The sequence below is a fragment of the Cygnus olor genome, chromosome 15 (assembly GCF_009769625.2).
Source record: "Cygnus olor isolate bCygOlo1 chromosome 15, bCygOlo1.pri.v2, whole genome shotgun sequence".
Taxonomy (NCBI): domain Eukaryota; kingdom Metazoa; phylum Chordata; class Aves; order Anseriformes; family Anatidae; genus Cygnus; species Cygnus olor.
The window spans coordinates 14,562,035-14,575,075 of record NC_049183.1 but is presented as its reverse complement, the minus strand read 5'-3'; the positions used below and the strand labels follow the sequence as shown (position 1 = coordinate 14,575,075).

General features: G+C 40.9%; 1 protein-coding gene across 2 annotated transcripts in view; it reads right to left on the bottom strand.

Annotated features, from left to right (window-relative positions):
- The window catches only part of USP22 (ubiquitin specific peptidase 22), a 99,377-nt gene that overhangs the window by 61,625 nt on the left and 24,711 nt on the right, over positions 1–13,041 (bottom strand). The gene's annotated exons all lie outside the window — the stretch shown is intronic.

Here is a 13,041-nt window from a genome sequence, read left to right as displayed (position 1 = left end):
CTGTGTGGAGCCAGGAGTTGGACTCAGTGATCCGGAGACATGGTTTAGTGGGTAATATTGGTGGTAGAGGGATGGGACCAGATGATCTTTAAGGTCTTTTCCAACCTTAATGATTCTTTGCTTCTATCCCTGTGGGTCCCTTCCAACTCGGGTTATTCTATTATTTTCTTTCTCTGCCAGGAGATTCTGCCAGATTCATTCATTAGATTTCCTTATACCAGTCCATGAAAGAGTGGTGCAACTGCAAATTCATACCAGGTGGGGAGTCACAGAAGTCGCTGTTACCACTCTCATAGACTGGATCTGATTCAAGTTTGGCAAGTGAAGAGCTGACTATTCCCAAGAGATGCAAAATGGGAAAGTATGAGATGAGTTACCATGATTCATTCATTTGAAATAAGCATATAAACCTGACATGAGAGTTTATAGTCCTAAGACAACGATGCTTTTTAAGTAGGCTTGCACAAAACAACCAGAAGATTAAATGGACTTTTTGACTCTCATCATATTCAAAGCATTCTTTAAGCCAACAACACCCGAAACCTTTTCTTGGCATTCAACTCAGGTTCTTCAACAGATCCACCGAATAATGACTGTCTAGTCAGAGACTTCAGAGAGCTTGAGAGATAAGCCTTTTGCTCAGTAACACCAAAAAGACTTCAAGTCCAATACCATCTGATCGGAAGATACAGACAGCAAGAATTCTTCACCGCAAATAAATTCACTTTACTCACAGACGACGACATTCAAACACATTTAAGAGTAACTGGACTTCTGTAAGAGCTCAGAGCTACAAATACCAGTTGTAGAGGCATTGACTGCATCTTATTTCATAGACTGATTTGAAAATACTTTGGTCATCAATTCCTTTGCTCATCAGTGTTAGAAGCCTTTTTTTCCCCCCTCACATTAAAAAATTAAAAATATCAGGATTTACTAAAATAGCAAGGGCTGTGATCTACTAACTGAGGCAGTGTATTTAATCCAAGACAAACCCCAAAGTTCTCCAGCAGTATTTGCCCAGTCTGCCACAACTTAAAATTAGTGCTGAATAAGTGATGCACAATGCTGTTTTCTAGTCTGGCATTTTTCTTTCAGAATATTCATGGCTTTAAAAATAAAACATTTTAAAATAAATTAAGAAAAAAACAAAGCAGCTTGCAATATTCTGCATTGTGAATTTCAACCTTCTACAAATTAAGACTTAAATCCTGAATTTCACATGCCATGCATCCAAAGTTCTCCAAAGTTGTTAGATGAAAATAAACCAGTTGATACAAACTCTACACACCTACAGAAAAATATTTTAAAGTAGCAGCCCCCCCCCCCCCAAAAAAAAAAAACACCACCAGCAGCACAATTTCCATCTTTAGAAAAATACTGCAGAACTGTCAAACTGTTGCCTAATGGTTGCTCTTTGGCTGCAAAAGCTAAATAGGATCAGCCTATCTGTTAAGATTGCTGCTATGACAACAACTCGAGCAACTAGCTATTTTACTTAGCCAGCTAAAAATAAATCTTTTAGCATTAAATGTATTGTAAACAGATGACATAAGTATGTAAAAACTGATCATTTTAGGCAAAAAGACAAAAACTCTTGGGATATTAATTTTCATTTGAATGAAAATTAAAAGAAATATAAGCATGTAGAAGAACTCAGCGGCTGGTTAAAAGAAGTTCCATCATTTATTTAAAGAAGCTGTTTTATCCAAATCCTCTATCAGCTCAGTATAGCTCAAAACTCTTTTTCTAAAATTGTAAGAAAACGAGGTTAAGAGACAGAGTGAGGAAAGAAATCAATATTAAAAACCATAGCGGCTATTCTTAACCAGATTAGCTGTCTCCTTTTCATCTGTATGTGCTTTTAAACAATTTGCTAAGTTACAACAAAGCTGCCACCCTGCCACCCCCCCCAAATAATCCAATTACCTTGTTTCATAACACTCCCACCCCGCTCCCATCTCTTGAGGCTACGCTCTGACTAAGAGGCAACAGAACACTGCAAATGAGTAATCAGAATCGGCCGGACCCACAAAGCCACAAGCCTGCTTTAAAACAAGTCTGGACTTTGCCAAAAAGCGAGCCCGGTCCCGCTCACGGCCTGCTGCTTTGGGGAAGGCAAAGCCCGCTCTGCTCCTTCCTGGGGTATGGCCCCGTCACCAGAACGCCCCTCACCTCACCCAGAGGTGTAAACCTGAGGTGTCCCCCTTCCTCTACACCCTCTCCCATGACTGCTGGGCTCCAACCTGCCTTTCCTTTACACTCCCCACCCTCAGGTATCCCGCTCCCCACCCTTATCCCCATTCTCCCTCCCCGTCCGCCCCTCGCCAGCCTTTCCACAGTCCACACCGAGCCTCTCTCCGTCTGCTGCCCCTTTAGTTCTGACTCGACTTTCTGGTCTCCCCATGAGGTTCGTTAGAAGAGGCCCCGACCACTTTCTGTCCGGTGGAAGACTACAGGCAGGTTTCAAAGTAAAATGGACTATTTTCAAATGGTCCCGCACCAGAAAAGCTGTGTACAGGCACCCACAGTAACTAGCACAATTCCTGACAAAACGGCAGTAGTTAGCAACACTACACATCCCCATTTCCTCCACAGTGTTTTTTCCTCTGCTAATCTCCTTTTATTACTACATAAAACAAGGTTAGCTGACAAGTCCAAACCCCAGCCATGGCTCTGTATCTCCTCTGAAGGAGGTTTAACCAGCATAGCAAATGAGGACGTAAAATCTAGTGCACAGTACACAAAAGGGAAACGACCATAAACCAACAGTAAGGCAGGGCAGTATCCAGAATCCACCCCTGGCAGGCCACCCCTGGCAGGCTACGTGCTCGTGATATTGTTAACAGCTGTGACACAAAGTGAGTTAAAAAGAAAGCAGCAGGCATTAGTAGGTTAAATGAATGCGACTGCTGACACTTCAAGTCTCTCCAAGTTGTCAGAACAGCTTATTATTAGTTTACCATTCTACCACTGAAACAGTGGTGGAGAAAACGAGCGCATCATCTTCACTTGGGTTTGCCCTGGCAGTTTGTTGTCTGACAGTTTCAGTCCCAAATCTCATTTTCCAGGTCAGCACAGGCTCCTGCTACAGCAAGAAGGTCACGCTGGGCATATGGTGTCAGGTGCTCAAAAACCTACAAACCTGTTTCAGCTTCACATCTCACCGGCCCCTCAAACCAGCAAATAGCAGCTTTGAATGGCAATATGCTATTCCTGCAAAGCCAACTGGGCAGAAAAAATGGAGTCATACAATAGTCCTTAGCCACTGCAAACCATTCTTCCACATTTCCAACTATTCTAGAAGTAGCTTTAGATGCTCCATTTTTATTTAATTGTACACGAGAGGAAAACATCTTTATAAAGAAGTTTTCCATTAGGGTGCTTTAGCAGTCTTGCCTCTTACGCTCACACCAAATATATCAAAGCACCTTCAGAATAAAGCTGTTTTCAGTTACAAATTTATGAGCCAAAGACCTCCTACCTTTCACAATCTGCAACCCATATTCACCACAAGGGTCCACAGGAAAAGATGAACTAGGTAACACTTACAAGACAGTGGGAGGCTTGGGAGGTTAAAAGATCCTAAGAAAGGTGTTGCCGCACTGTACGTGTTCACAACTCAGAAAAGCAGATTCTTAAGATACCCTCAAAGCAGTTAACACATTGCCGATAAACTAGCTATGGAACCCGACAAGTGTTTTATCATGTACAAGTTCTTATGCAGGAGCACAAATATTAGGAAAGTAAAATCTTCCAAAGATAAACCTACTTTACTTTCCCCACCTTTGAAAGTCAGCTTTGTGTAAATCAAGACAAAATATTGAGCCACATCAGAAACAAGCTGAAAGATTATTTCATTTTCTAATATATTATCACAATTTCCAGCCCCAAACCAAGTCTATTTTGTCAGAAAAATCTTTAATCTCAGTCCACACCAATTAAGGGACTTGCTGTGCAGCTCTCAATATGCCTACTCACAGGATATAAGTGTATGTGGGAAATTCTCCCTCCTAGCACAAGTCTGTCACACCATCATCTGCTTCGCTCCCAGAGAAGAACATCTGTTCTGCAACCACGTCACTTCAGCTCAACAAACCATTCCTGACAAGGTGGTACTTCAACAAAAACAGGTGAACTCCAGTCACAAGGAGATGCTGAGGAGTTCCAGTTGTTGAACTCGAAGTGGATTTCTGTCAGAAATCAGGAAGCCTGTTCCAAAGCCAGCTTTGCTTCCAACACTCCAGCAGCGATTTAGGCAGAATGAGGTGCTATGCCTGACGTACAGAGGCAAAACGTGGCAACACCATGAGATGCCTGCAAGCTGATTTACCTGTAATTCGCTTTCCCTCCTGCTCCAATTTTGTTTCTGTATTTAAATTGGATTTAAAACTAGATATTAAGAGATAATCAAATGAATACATCCATTCAAGTCCCAACCTCTTCTCCCAGAGATATTTTCCATACGCTGGGGGAGAGGTGGGTAGGAGAAAGTAGTGGAAGAGCATCATCAGCTTGTCCAAAGCCTTAGTCTAGACCACAGCCAAGCCCCTGCAACCAATTCTTGTCCAAATGTAATGTAGACACAGCAGCACATGGAGTGAAGAGCGGTATGCTTCCCTTAGCCTACTTTCTGAAAAAAAAAGGGCAGATAAACCCAAAAGATCATATGACCGACCACTGCTTCTTCCTGTGCTGAAGACGGAGACCCCGAGGCTACTCGAACAGCAGCGTTGCTTTGGCCATGTGGGAAGAGAAAGCCAATAGGAGAGCACAGCTGACAAGATTCAGTACTCTTCAGAGTACTCTTTGTACCTCAAAAGTAACAAATTCAGGTCAAATTAGCCTTACAATCTTATATCACTTCTTAGTCCAAATTTACCTCAAGATTCACTGTATTGCTTTCCTCAGGCAGGCATGCCACAGGCCCATCATCCATCAATATGGTGGCTGAGGTATTTTGCAAGTTTATATATTTAAAACTTCAAAGCAGAGCTCTTAGATTTCAAGAAGCAAAACCAGGGGACTGATTTCCACAGGTCTGTGGCACGGCACAGAAATCTCTCCCCCCCGTGCTGACAGGATGATTCAGAGCTCTTCTGAGTAAGCGCACGTTTCTGACACATCAGATTCAAAAAAAAATCAACTTGAGTATTGTTCACTCACTTCCTGCAACCAAGTCTCAATCAGGTTGTCGTCTGATTAGACTTTTGTTTTTTAAAGAACATTTCATCAATTCTGTACTTTTTTTTCCAGTCCCACTAGGGTCAGGGGCCCTAGTAAGAGGCTTACCAGTGCCAGCAAAACCATGCGGTAATTTTGTGGGTTTGACACATGTTCAGAAAGTCACCTTCAAAAAAAAAAAGCCAAATACAGGTGACTTCTTAAATTGGGCTATTCCAAAGAATTTATTTAGATCTCTTACAGCAGCAGAAAAGGACGGTTAGCTATTTCAGCTGTGTTCCACAGCAAGCATTAAATATAAGGTGTTTGCTCTGTGCCGGTGTGTTAGCCGGCTCCCTCCTGCCACCGGGTGCTCCACACAGGATGCCTGGCTCCGATCATCTCAGCACAAGTTGGAGCACAACGGTGTGGAAAGTGAGAATTCAACACGAAAAAGCCAAAATTAAGAAACATCACAGCTCTCAACTTAAGGAGAAACAAAAATATACCATCAGACCACATGAGCAGTTTGTTGTCCTTATGTAGATTAGATTAAACCCAAGGCAAGTTCTGACAGAACATACTTCTGCCTATAAGGGGGAAAAAATGAAAGAGGGAAAAAGTATTGCTGAACTTGCTGAAAAAAGATGCTCAAGAGGAGCTGCGGAGACATCTTTTTTTTCCTTTTTCTTCCAAATGGATTAAACTTGTGCAAAGTATGTTTGCAAAGCACCACTGCTAGAGAAAAATGTATTTTTTTCTGCAGTCTTTGCTTTCTGATTTTTTAATTCAAATTCTGAAGGCAATGTTTTTAATTGCCTTTATTTTCTTTTTTTTTTTCCCCTCCTATCTTCATGGAAGACACATTAGCAACCACACAAGGGAGACGAAGTATTGGAGGCCAATATCAGAGTATTTTGAATGATGTCCTTAATTAGTATTTTTTGGTCCAAAGGATTTAGGAGTACGCTAATCCCATTCCTTTTTCAGTTGTATTTTTTCGGTCTTGACAAATTATCTCAATTTCCTCATCTGGCAATGACGAGCCTCTGCTAAGTGTTCTGGGGTGCTGTGCTGCCAGGCTGACAAATTTTCTGTAGGCTGGAGGAACAGAATTTTATCCTAATGAACAAGGCAGCCTGAGCTACCTTCTCGGGGAGCGACGACATGTCACAACAGTGTGGCTAACCCACCAGGAAGCAGTGCACAGCTGGCCAAATATTTTGACTGGACCAGGATCCCCATCCAGAGAAATCATAATGGCTCAGTTGCTTCCAGTTCCTGAAGTTTACATCTTCTCAAATGTAAGATTAACCACAAAAATGATGTCGAAAGCCTATCTGACAGTATTTTGTCATGGATCTTCGGACCCTCCTGCTTGAAGGGAGGGATGACGATGAGAGGTACAACGCTTTCAAGAGTTAGCTGAATGCCACAAAAGCGCTGTATATAAAAGTGAATTGTCAGTAACAAAGCCAGCACACTGACCCAAAGGCATGGGAAGCATGCAGGTGAACCCCTCAGGTTCATGAACTGTAAGCAACACGGGCTGCTCCACAACACGACTGAGAAGAGGCCAGCTATTAAAACATGTTCCAGCAAATCCACTGGAAGCAGAAACACTCCGAGTAATTCTGAAGTAACACTTGGCTGTTCTGCTGAAGGATTAAAAGTCTGGATCAAGTTATCCCAGGAATTTTCACAAAGCCGGCACTATCCCAGAGCCCACGGACTTATGAGTCAGTAGCCAGACCATTCATTTTTCTTCTCCAAACTCTCCGTAAAATAGGAATGGATATTAGGGAACGGTTCCAGAGCACAATGACTAGTTACTGGAATAACTCATTCACATAACAGTATGATTTCAGCACCAAATTGGCAGGGGGTTACTCCCCAGCACAATTAAGGAAAACATGGGGAACTTTTCCCTAGCCAGCAGGTGAAAACTGGCCTCATCTAGGACTCAATCTGAATTGTAAGGTGCAATCCTTAAGTGAGTTTGAGACCCTTAAAGAAAAAAAAAAAACACACCCAAACCAGAAACAAACAAAAAACCCACCTGCAAACAGGTTCCATATAGAAATTTTTAAAAAGCTTCTACATATACTAAATATCAGGTAATACTAGGTTTGTTTGTTCTACTGAACAACTCTACATGCTTCTCTGAATTCTTGCGGGCAGGGCATTAATTTAGAAAAACAAGTTAAAGACCATTTTCAGTGTGCCCCAACACACTACAGCTGCTCCGAAATCAGTAAGAGAATGGAAAAAAAAAACGTTCTTTCAGAAGATAACCTTCTTTTCCTCTGCATAAACATGGCTTTTGGATTAATATTTACAAAGATTGACCTGTAAGAGCCAGGAAAGCCTTCCTGGAAGTGTGCTGCTAGCTTTAAACCACAAAGAACCAGGCCTTGCCTAGTTGTCACCTACAACACTTGATCTAGTAATTCCTAATATTATAAGCCATTATACAGCCATATGCTACGATTGCCCTATCCTAAAGTAACCTTTCCCTATTCCAGAGTGAGCTACTTCAAGGAAGTCATTTTTTTTCCCCAAGGATTCAGAACAAGAATAATGACTTGCTTTTATGTGGTCCTTCATTCAATTAGATCAAAGCCCAACTGTGGCTCTGCACTGAAAGGCAGGATGGAAAACATCAGTACGTTCATCTTGTTTGTCCCCATGAAACAGTTTCCTATTAGTGTCCAAGCAAGTAATTCCTGCGAAATTTCTTTTCAGAAATGAAAACTTCATTTATTTTTAAATAAGGCCTTGGATTCATGCGGAGTTGCCAACTTCTTGACACCACAGCGTCTTCCCCCAGACTTTCAGTATCACTTCAGATGGCTCTGTTGATCCATCTAAATTTACGCAGCACCATTCTTTTAAACTGTTTTGTCTTCTATACCATGTTGCCCCACAAAGAATGATGCTGATCCTACAAAAAATAAAAAAGAGGATACCACGGGCCAGCAGCAAGACCACAAGTGAGCACGGTAGGCTGCCCGCATGGGGAAGCCCTACCCTTCATCGCAGCCGACAGACTTTCCAACACGGGCTGCATTATGCATCTGTCCCTTTCTTACCAGCAGGAATTGTCTTAAACTGCCCTGTTTTGCCTTGTATGATTTGCACCCAATACAGATTTTTCTAACCTGAGAGAGGTGACCTCCCACGGACACCGATGAGGAGCACTTGCGTCCTTTGTTCCACCAACTCGGCTGTTGGTGCTGCGTCTCCCAGCAAAGGGCAGCGACACTTGTAGAGCGCTGCAGGTATTTATTTGTGCTGTAATCACGCCTTCGCGCTCTAAAACAATTATGCTATGCAGCAGGAGAGTTATTCCTATTGACAATTTGTGCTATGTTAAGCTCGGAGTGTCTGCACCCTGAAGGAGTTTACAGTTAAGGCTCCAACACCCTGACACGAAGGGATTGTAGGTATGGATGACGGACTGTATGGATGGATGGCACTCAGAAGAGACAACATGTTAATCTGAATCATCGCTGCAACAAAGGCAAGCCCTTAAATGAGAACAGCGTAGCAGCCAAAGTCTACCTAAGCTCTAAAAACAACGCTTTGATTAAAAGACTCTTCTCAAGAGAGCAGTGAGTCAGCCTAACACTGGAGTGCTTTGATGAAACTAAGAATCGTGTCTGAGGGTGAATCAAAGATCTCAGTAGTCATCATTTGACCTATACATATAGATTTTTTTCCTGCTCTTCCTACCCTGGGTTATGCACCATGCCAAGGGCTGGGCACCGAATCAGATTTTGTTGTGGTGGTGCAGGTTTATGTTTGTGCCTTTTTTTTTTTTAACTAACCTTTTCACACACAATTCCATAGCAGGTATAAGGCTGAAATGAAATTGAGGGTAGAAAAAAAAAAAAAAGTTGTACAATTTAAAAGCACAGGCCAGAGGAAAAATAGGAGGATACCCCAAAAAGCTAATTCTGGCTTTCCCATATGAAGTCCTGGTAATAGGAAGTGATACTTGGACAAGAAATAGAGCGATTCTCCTAAATTCAAACAACTATGCTGAAATAGCTTATTTGCTTCTCCTTTGGTAGGTGCTCACCCAAACCACTAGCATTTACAAGTCTAAATGATTTCTCCAGTGCTTGACAAAAGAAGCATTTAAGAGCCTACTGTGTTTTTAAACAATTTAAATAATGGATCAGGTTGAAATTAAATTGCATGTTCTCCTACAGTAACATTCTTTTAGAAGTGGAAAGCGCCTTGTGAAAACACGTAAGCTACGTCGGGTTCTTAAGGCATGCCTCTTTTCACAGAATATGAATGATGTGTGGATATGTGCAGTGAGTTGATTTTTATCTATTTCCTGCAATGCACCACTGCAGTAGCAAGTTTCACATGAGAACAAGGGGCTTGCCAATACCGCAGTAGTGTATTCTAACATCTAGTACAAAATCTATTACTTTACCTCACCGTTCCCCCACGTCAGCAAATCGTGGAAATGTTTTTAACCGTCCTATTAGGTAATGTATTGATCTAATCTGCAAGCACATGACTTGGGAAGCAATTCAAGGAGCAGGCTAAACAGACAAACCTGCCCGGTGTTGTGGAGAGAGCATTATTTAACTGCCCATGCTGCGGAGATTGTCGTACGCAGGGCAAAATGCACAGAAATCTGATTCTCCCTATGAGAACATGTATGCTCTTGGGAAGTTTGCCGTACAACTTTGATAGAAATACTTAGATAGCTGCTTTCAGAAAAGAAAACTTCAGGATACATAGATCAAAGTCCTAACAAGTCCTACAGCCTCATTTAGAAAAGCAGAGATATTTCAGCTATATTTCCTTTAACTACTCTTAAGATGTCCATAAAAAATGTGAACTTAATTAGTCCACATCAAAGTCACAGCAATTCTGCTAGTAGGAAAGATGGATGGGAAATGCTACAGCACAGACTCTCTGTGGCATGACTTATTTATGAGGCAAAATACACTCAGCAAAAAAGGAGACGAGTAGAAAATGAGCAGCAATGGAGTGACAGAGTGCATCTATTAGCAACTATTTGTTTTATTAAAAAAAAAAAAGAAAGCTACACTAAATAGGATAAAACCATTGTTGAGCCTAACCAGAAAGGCATTAGTCTGGTAGGAAACACTTCTGCTTTTAAAAGCTTCCTAGGAGCTATGCACCATTCTGTCAAGACTTTAAGAGTTATTATACATGACATTTTTATATTTTCTGTAGCAAAACAAGCCTACTGGTAGCACAGAAATTTACCCCATTGCTTAGAACTTCTCTGACAATTGTGGGTTTCAGTGATGATGCATATAACAAACAAATAAGGCATACAAGCCAAAGTCGCTTCTTGCCATAAGAATAAAACTTTTTTGTCTAATAGGAGCTGAAGACAAGTTCTAGTCCCCTCACAGTGCCCACAAGAAAAACTGTTACAAAACAATTATCTTCCCTTTCAGTTTTAGGAAAGCTATGCACAACATTTGCTGCTTCTGCTTCCAAAGACTGATTCACCCAAAGCACCACAAACCCTTTCCAAAGAGCACATTCCCTGTCAAAAACATGCAAGCAACATAAGCAGACACAGAAACCTCTATGCACTAAAGAGTCTTATCACAGGATAAGTGAATCCTCTAAAGTTATGCAGCAAATATTTCGGAGAAAATAAGACAGAACATTCACAAGGTCTAAAACAACAGTGCTTTCACTACAATGATGCATAGAATAGAACCGTAATGACCAAACTGGAAATTTAACTTAGTTTAATTTACTTCCACTCGTGATATTGTAACACCAGCAGGAAGAAATACTTATGTCTATACGTACACACGTATAGGAATGCTTTAAGTCAACTAGCGTGCTAGCGGCTGGAACATCCAGAGAATGAAAGCTAATTCAATATGCTTGTACAGAACACGCTTTGATAATCTAGTAAACTGGAGCTCTATTTCCTCATACCTCAGTACAAAACAAATTAATAATTCATTTTACAAGAACAAAACACGAGGTCTTTCATTCACTGGGAAATTTTCATGCGTATTCACAAATCAGAAGTTATGAAGATTACAGAGAGGTGGCCAGAGAACTGCAGTTCACTCTTTAAAGGATTTAAGCTTTAGACAGATGGATATTCTGAGCCCTCCAGACATGCAAGTATACTTTAGTAAGTTTTCCTAAACTATAAGAACACAAAATACATTTTTTGAAGACAGAAGCAGCCTTCATTTCTCACTCAAACTAAGTCACGAGGAAGATGAAGGAAAGCATCTTCAGAAAAAAAATGGGAAATGAGCATTCTAACGATAAAACTTATTCCTGCATCCATTAAAGAGTTTGCAAATTGCTGTAGTCGCACACCTGAAGCACCTTTAACCTTACCTGTGTTTGAACTGAATGTCTAGTATAATAAAACACCTTTATATTTTGTGGTGTAGTCTCAATTCTTCTCATGCTACAGAACTGCAAATACAGACCAGCAGCGAATTCAAAAAAGCAAGGACACTGTTTCTTGATGGCTTTTGAGTGCTACTCAGAAGCTAGGATAGCAATCCTCAGACAAGTTTGATACTGTAAAACCCACAGTGCCTCTGAAGCACTTTCTGAATCTCCACCATGGACATCAGAAATTCCTTTTTTTTTTGAAGGAGGTTGAAATTACAATGCTGAACGCTTCTGCTCAGAAGTGTAGATGACAACCTCTCAGCAGAAATACTCATTTCTATCCTCTTTTTAGTTTGTTGACTACAGCTAAAGAGATTTCCTTGTCATACTCCTATTTTGTTCCCAGCAATATCCAACTACTCAACAACATTTTGTCGTTCTTTTTTATATACCAAACAATGGCATTAAGTGAAAATCCATATATTCTCTTCTCAGAGATGCCTTAAGCCATTAACAGATTACATTTCATGTATTATTATCAGTGCTTAGTTCAGAAGACCTAAACAGACATTTCTGTATAGAGATTAAATTAAGTGTAGAGAAATTCATCCCTGATATTTTAACAGTCTATTCTGCACAGTACTGAAAGGAGTGCTAGAAGATTTTTTTTAAATCACGCATAAAAGTATGCCTTGTTTTTTTCTTAATAGCGTAATTACAAATGCAATTATTTGTATCTTTCTGAGGTTTCATTGTCAGTCATCTTGACTTCAGGAAACTTATTTTGATACAGATCAGGCACAGTTTAATAAACATGAGGCAAACCTGTAAGTGAACTGAATTGACATCCAGGCCCTAAATCTGTCCACTGACATTTGTGTAAAGAAAAAAAAAGTCTAGAGCCTCACTGCAATGCAATTCTTTGGAGAGTAACATGAAAAACCATCAAATAGATTCAAATGTTCATCTTGACCTAGCTCAGAGTGCTGCCTACAATGAATACAAGAACAGGAAAACATTTTTGTGCAGGTCAGGTGCCACTTACCCCAGCAGCAAAGGGAGAAAGTAGCTTCTGCTCACAGCAGCATTAAACTACATGAACTCGTTAGAAGAAAAAGTCTGCCCTTACCACCGTGAGAATAAATATCCAAACAGAAAAGGATGTGTATTTCGGGATGGAAGGTGTCCCTGCCCATGGCAGGGGTGCTGGAATTAGTTCATCTTTAAGGTCCCTTCCAACCCTAACCATTCTGTGATTCTGCTGATGGCTTGGTGCTTGGTTTGGTTTGGTTTTTCTGTTATGTTTTGTTGTCATTTCTTTGTTTAACTCCCAAGCAGCTTCTGCATCCTATAAAAGAGTATCCTCTGGCACCTAACACCAGAGTAGAAAGAGGCCAAGGCTTTGTATATTTGCCTGATGCTATGAACAATTATCATATTCAGCAGTAAAGCCAGAGAAAAGGCAGGCCTGCACCTCTTGCCCATGCTTACAACTGCCCC